General features: G+C 39.5%; 1 pseudogene; it reads left to right on the forward strand.

The window, feature by feature from the left end:
- Positions 1 to 1,241: 1,241 nt before the first annotated feature.
- On the forward strand, positions 1,242 to 5,513 carry LOC142750469 (ATP-dependent clpX-like chaperone, mitochondrial; annotated as a pseudogene).
- Positions 5,514 to 5,792: the final 279 nt, after the last annotated feature.

The raw sequence follows: 5,792 nt of genomic DNA on the forward strand, positions 1-5,792 counted from the left end.
ACCTAGGTAATGTAATGTATTATAAACTCAGCGTGACGCTGAGAGTCACACTGACAGGAAGCCTATGAGGGCCAGCCAGAGGCTTCCGTGCATGGCAGACCCGGAGGGCCGTTGTATGGCCTCCGGTTTTGCCATGAACACCGACTGCAGCACCCGCAATCGGTCACCGTGGAAGTTTGTTGTATCAACAAACTTTCCCTGCAATCACATGATCGGGACCGGAACCAATATTTTATAAATATAATGGTGGTTTCTCTTGGCTCAAATACCCACAATATCTCTCTCAGACCGGAGCAGGCAAAACTAAATTGGGTGTGATCCAACAAATACCCTAAATGGCATATATAAAGTACAGTTATATACTTTTTCCATCTATTAGAGACATAAGATCCTTTTCCTACCAGGAGTTCTTTGAATGTGGAGAGAGACGATAAGGAGCTCGGTGGAACTAAAAGGATAAGAATTACCATCCACACCCTCATTGGATTGCGCATTGTCCACTGCATTTTTCTGGGAGAGAGTGTCCATACTGAATGATATTGGACTGTTACCAGTGACGTCTGAGCGGTAAACTTAACTGTACTTTATGTGTACATTTTATGCCTGTATATTTAAGATCGTTTGATAGAGGCTGATTATATGACTTCTTCTTAAAGGCAGTCGGCAGTCAACGTGTCTGATTTGGTCATAGCACCTCAATTGCAGCATGTAACTGATTTAGAAGGAGAACGGGTAGTTATTAATCATCTTTTTTTTTTTTTTACCATACTGTTCATGCTTCAACATAGATTTTAGTGTGTTTATGGCTTCTCAAGCTATAGTTTTATGAATTGAAGGGTAGTTCTCATCTCAGACATTTATGGCATATCCACAGCATATGCTATAAATGTGTGATAGGTGCTGGTCTAAGCTCTGGGACCCGCACAAATGTGGTGAACGGGGGTTCCCTGGACCCCGTTCCACTTGGTGAGGTGGCCGCTGGCCACTGATTCCAGGGGGAGGCAGTAACGCATGCTCGCGCCTCTCTTAATTCTGTTCTATGGGAGTTACAGTAACAGCCGAGCAGCGCTTGGATGGGGGAGCTCTACCTATCCCATATATTTTATTTATGGATATTCCCTGTGTATAGTGTCCTTCTCATTTTATAAATTCATCTGACTTTCCATGTACTCAGCTCCTCTGTGTTCTTCTCTATTCACAATTTCATTGCGGTTTCTGTTACAAACGGAAACTGTGACGCAATGCCGGATCTGTCGCATGGAGGATATCACCTGCACCTGACAGACCCCATTGATTTATGTCGGGTTTCTTCGTGGTGCATTGCTTTTCTTCCTATGAAATCTGATGGAAATTGTGAGTTTGGCCTCCAACAGAGCCTCTGACGCAGATGTGTACAAAGCCTCAGTAAAAAAAAACTAAAATAAAATTACGTTTAAATGGCATCTAAATAGAGGATAATAATTTTCTTTTACCTCAGGCATTGTATTCTTGGATGAAGTTGACAAGATTGGCAGTGTCCCTGGCATACATCAGCTGAGGGATGTGGGCGGAGAAGGCGTGCAGCAGGTATGGCTGATTTGTAGCCTTTTTTGATTATGTGCATGTAGGTAATAAATAAAACACTTTTTAACTTCTCCTGCTCTGTAGAAGTCTATAGTTCTGTATAGCTTTGTCATATTTATATAATATTACTGTTTCCAGGACATATAGAAATGTATTTATTTTTGCTGTGTTGGTGCATCTATTATTATTCTTCCTATTATTCTTATTATTCTTCGGCCAGTAGACTTGATCATATATAAATCTAAAAACCTGCGGTAACTCATTTTTAGGGTTTGCTGAAGCTTCTTGAAGGTACTATTGTTAATGTCCCAGAGAAAAACTCAAAGGAAGCTGCGCGGTGAAACCGTTCAAGTTGACACGACAAACATCCTGTTTGTATCATCTGGAGCTTTCAATGGCCTGGACAGGATCATCAGTAGGAGGAAGAATGAAAAGGTTTGTTTTTAAATCCTTAAAAAGGTTTCCCAATTTTGCACATTCATGGCATATCCACTAATAGTTTAGGTGGGACCCCACTTATCAGACGTTTGACATATCCCCTGAAAATGGCCCATTTTACTTTCTGATTCCCTCTGCACACAACAGGACGACATAAACAGCAGATATGCAGCTCTGTTCTAAGTGTACGCAGTCCCTGACTGTTCAGATTACTTTCCTGTGTTTGTGCCCTCTACTAGTTAAGATGTTTAAGTGTCACGTATACATTGGAGATTTTTAGGCTCTCTCCTGCCTGACACGGTGATTTAGATATGCACTTGTATTTACTTGAACTGTTCTAGGAAGAACTTGAGTATTTCATTTATCAAATTGTTGGGGGTGCTATATAATGCCGATATGGTCCACAATACTCCTTCTCATAACTTCTTGCACCTTATGGGCCTACTCCCCTCTTTAATGCACCCTGGCCTTTGTGCTCCTGATAGCAAAGAAATCTTCATTTTCCAGAGCATATCCATCTAAATGACTATTTAACCCTGAAGTGTGTGGCATGGACACAGAAGATGTAATATACAGCCGACATCCTACTGCAACAGCCAAATTTAGAGAGCACTCCAATCTTGTCCCTTTAACCCCTTAGATGCGGCATGAGTTTCCTCTCTATATGACGTACATAAGCCCTAATTTCTTAGACAGACAACCCCTTTATTTACAAGTATTTATATATAAAACATGCTGCTTGATCTACATAATATAAATTGTCCTAAACCTCTGAATTTGGGTATCAATATAATGTGCATAGTTTCAAAACGTATGAAGTAGTCCGATCACCCAGGTGTAGGTAATGGTGCACGGACGGCATGCAAAACAACATGTATCGACGCAGGTAGCGTAATATAGTGTGCATAAACCAGAGGAATGACTGGTAAAAGCTCTGACCAGTTGTAGATGCGCATGTGCTATTAATAGCTTTGTAGAAGGTAAACTTTAATTATTTTATTCCTCTCTTTTATGTTTTCATTTTGTATTCCCTCTGCTCTTCAGTATTTGGGATTTGGCATAGCCTCTAATATGGGGAAAGGTCGTCGAGTTGCTGCAGCAGCAGATCTAGCAAATTCCAGTGCAGAATCTAACGCTGTACAAGACATTGAAGAGAAGGACCGGCTGCTGCGTCACGTGGAAGCAAGGGACCTCATTGAGTTTGGCATGATCCCAGAGTTCGTGGGACGTCTACCTGTAGTGGTGCCCCTTCACAGCCTTGATGAACAGACTCTTGTACGCATCCTCACAGAGCCATGTAATGCTGTTGTGCCACAATACCAGGCTCTGTTCAGCATGGATAAGGTTTGATTTGAATAGCTTTTTATATAAGTTGAGATGTTTTTTGGTTTTTTTCTTCAGCTGTCTGACTACATTGTACTCATTTATTGTGTTTTTGTGTGAATTAAACGTCACTGAAGGTGCTCTGCGGGCCATTGCTAGACTGGCTCTTGAACGAAAAACTGGTGCTAGAGGCCTCCGCTCAATCATGGTAAGTCCACATTCTTTCCTATCGCTGGAGCTATTGTATTTTCTTCTGTGGAAAATGTAGAGCAACGTACATCATACCATGCAGCAGCTTAGTATTGTTGGGTGACGGAGGCCTGCCAGTTGGACAGCCATTACCTTATATAATATAATTTTGTTATTTTTTTAAATCCTAAATGTAAATGGGTTTGCCATTGATGGGGTTTTTTTTTCTTCTTCTTTAAGGAAAAGCTGCTTCTTGAGCCCATGTTTGAAGTTCCAAACACTGACATAGTTTGTGTTGAGTTGGACCAGGAGGTGGTTGAAGGGAAAAAGGAGCCAAGCTATATTCGGTAAGTAAAGGAATTCACTTCTTCATGAGTGAAGGGGCTGTACTTGACTTCCCAAGACTGATAATCGATGACCTTTTTCTGTTTTTAACTAATTAACTGCCATTCGTTGCAGCTCCCATAAAGCGCGCACACACCCTTCTTCACGGTCTATACACCCAGTACGGGAAGATAGTTTGTGTCTCTTGAATAAGGCTGCCCCATGAAAGTTCTTTTAAAAAATAAAATATAAATGGTTACAAGATTAATAAAAAAAAAAAAAGTACCATATTTATCTTCTACATTTAATTAAGGGAACTAAAATGAAATACACGAGACTTTAAGTTTAAAATTGTTTTCAAGTGTCAACCTGTGCCTTAAATTTACATAGTCAGAATGTAAAATAATTGATTTACTCCTTCTTCTCTCCATAGAACACAAAATAAAGAGGTGACAGAGGAGGAGTATGACTCCGGAGTGGAGGAAGAAGGCTGGTCTCGGCAGGCTGATGCAGCAAACAATTAGACTGTCCGGTTCACTACTGTTCTCCTTCAGTGTTAAAATTGTTTATTCCCCTTTAGCAAGAAACTTTTCACAATACGAAATATAACTTTTATTACCAGGAAAACTCACTTTGGGAGAACAACCAAATTCATTTTAAGGAACTTCAGATTTCTACTGTAGAAAGCAGCGTTTATACGGGTCGGACGGTAACCGTGTATATTATCTGGGGCTTTTATAAGACACAAATCTTTTTGTTAACACTTGTTAAAGCTTCATTTACTGGGATTAACCGTGTTTAATTTTACGATTATGTTCTATGACTATTGTGCAGGTGTGAACTCTACAAAAACATGTTGGTTGTTTGAGCTATACAGGGGTCTCACCATCCCCAAACTTCTTTCCATGCATTTATTAGTGCTGGTATTTCGTGTCAATGCAGACATTTTTTTTTATTATTATTATTTTATTTTTTTTATGTCATGGCTGGTTAAAACTGGAACCTTACATAAGTGCTAAAGATTTTAGTGCTTTTCTCCACCAATTATATATTTTATATCTGCTAGGAATATGGCTGATATCTTGACCCCTCACCCCACCTCCATTGGCATGGGTTCATACCAGTGGGTGCATTGCAGGTGCCTATGGTCTGTTACTCTTCATCTGAGTCACTGCATGATAAAATATAATTAAAACTATCATGCATATAATGAGGACAAATTCATCAAAGGAATTGTACTTGCTCTCAATACAGATGTTTGATGGACCATGTCAACCGAGACCATCCAACATGCTGCAACTGTGGTCCATTTGTAAGTGTCTTATGTCAACTGCTAGCAAGCCCTAGGAAGCCTGTCTAATGAAATTCTTCTACAAATTCTGCATTTCCCATAATACAGTAACTTCTATAGTAAATGGATTGTTCGTTCTTTATACAATAATATTTGATTTTGTAATTAATTTCCTGCTGGAAATGTATTATATCATGCTGCAGACCCCACGGTAGTGACAGGGTTGATATGAAAAGCTTTTAAGTTATAGAGAAATGCTTGTCTGCGGGATTTTGTGTCCTTATTTTGCTTTTTGCTTTTAGAATTTCACAGAAATGGGCAACGTTAATTCTGTATAACATTCACCCGAATAAACGTCTCTAGCCAAAATGTGTTTGTGACATAAAGGGACTTACAAGTTTTGTAGTTCCTTTAAACAAATTAAAAAGTGGATAAAACCTTCATATCTCCTGCTGATGTATTTTGACGCTAGTAAAATGGATTAGAAATAAAAATTGAACCACTGAGAACAGTCAGCCAGAAGGAAAACATGCAAAAAAGACCATCACATTCTCAGTAAATATTGCACACGTGATTGCACCATTTTTTTTTCTATATCTAGTTCAAAACCAGTTTGCAACAGTATTTATAAATGTGCCCCATTGTATAGCTCCACTTCCCCATC

The sequence above is a fragment of the Rhinoderma darwinii genome, chromosome 3, assembly GCF_050947455.1.
Source record: "Rhinoderma darwinii isolate aRhiDar2 chromosome 3, aRhiDar2.hap1, whole genome shotgun sequence".
Classification (NCBI taxonomy): domain Eukaryota; kingdom Metazoa; phylum Chordata; class Amphibia; order Anura; family Rhinodermatidae; genus Rhinoderma; species Rhinoderma darwinii.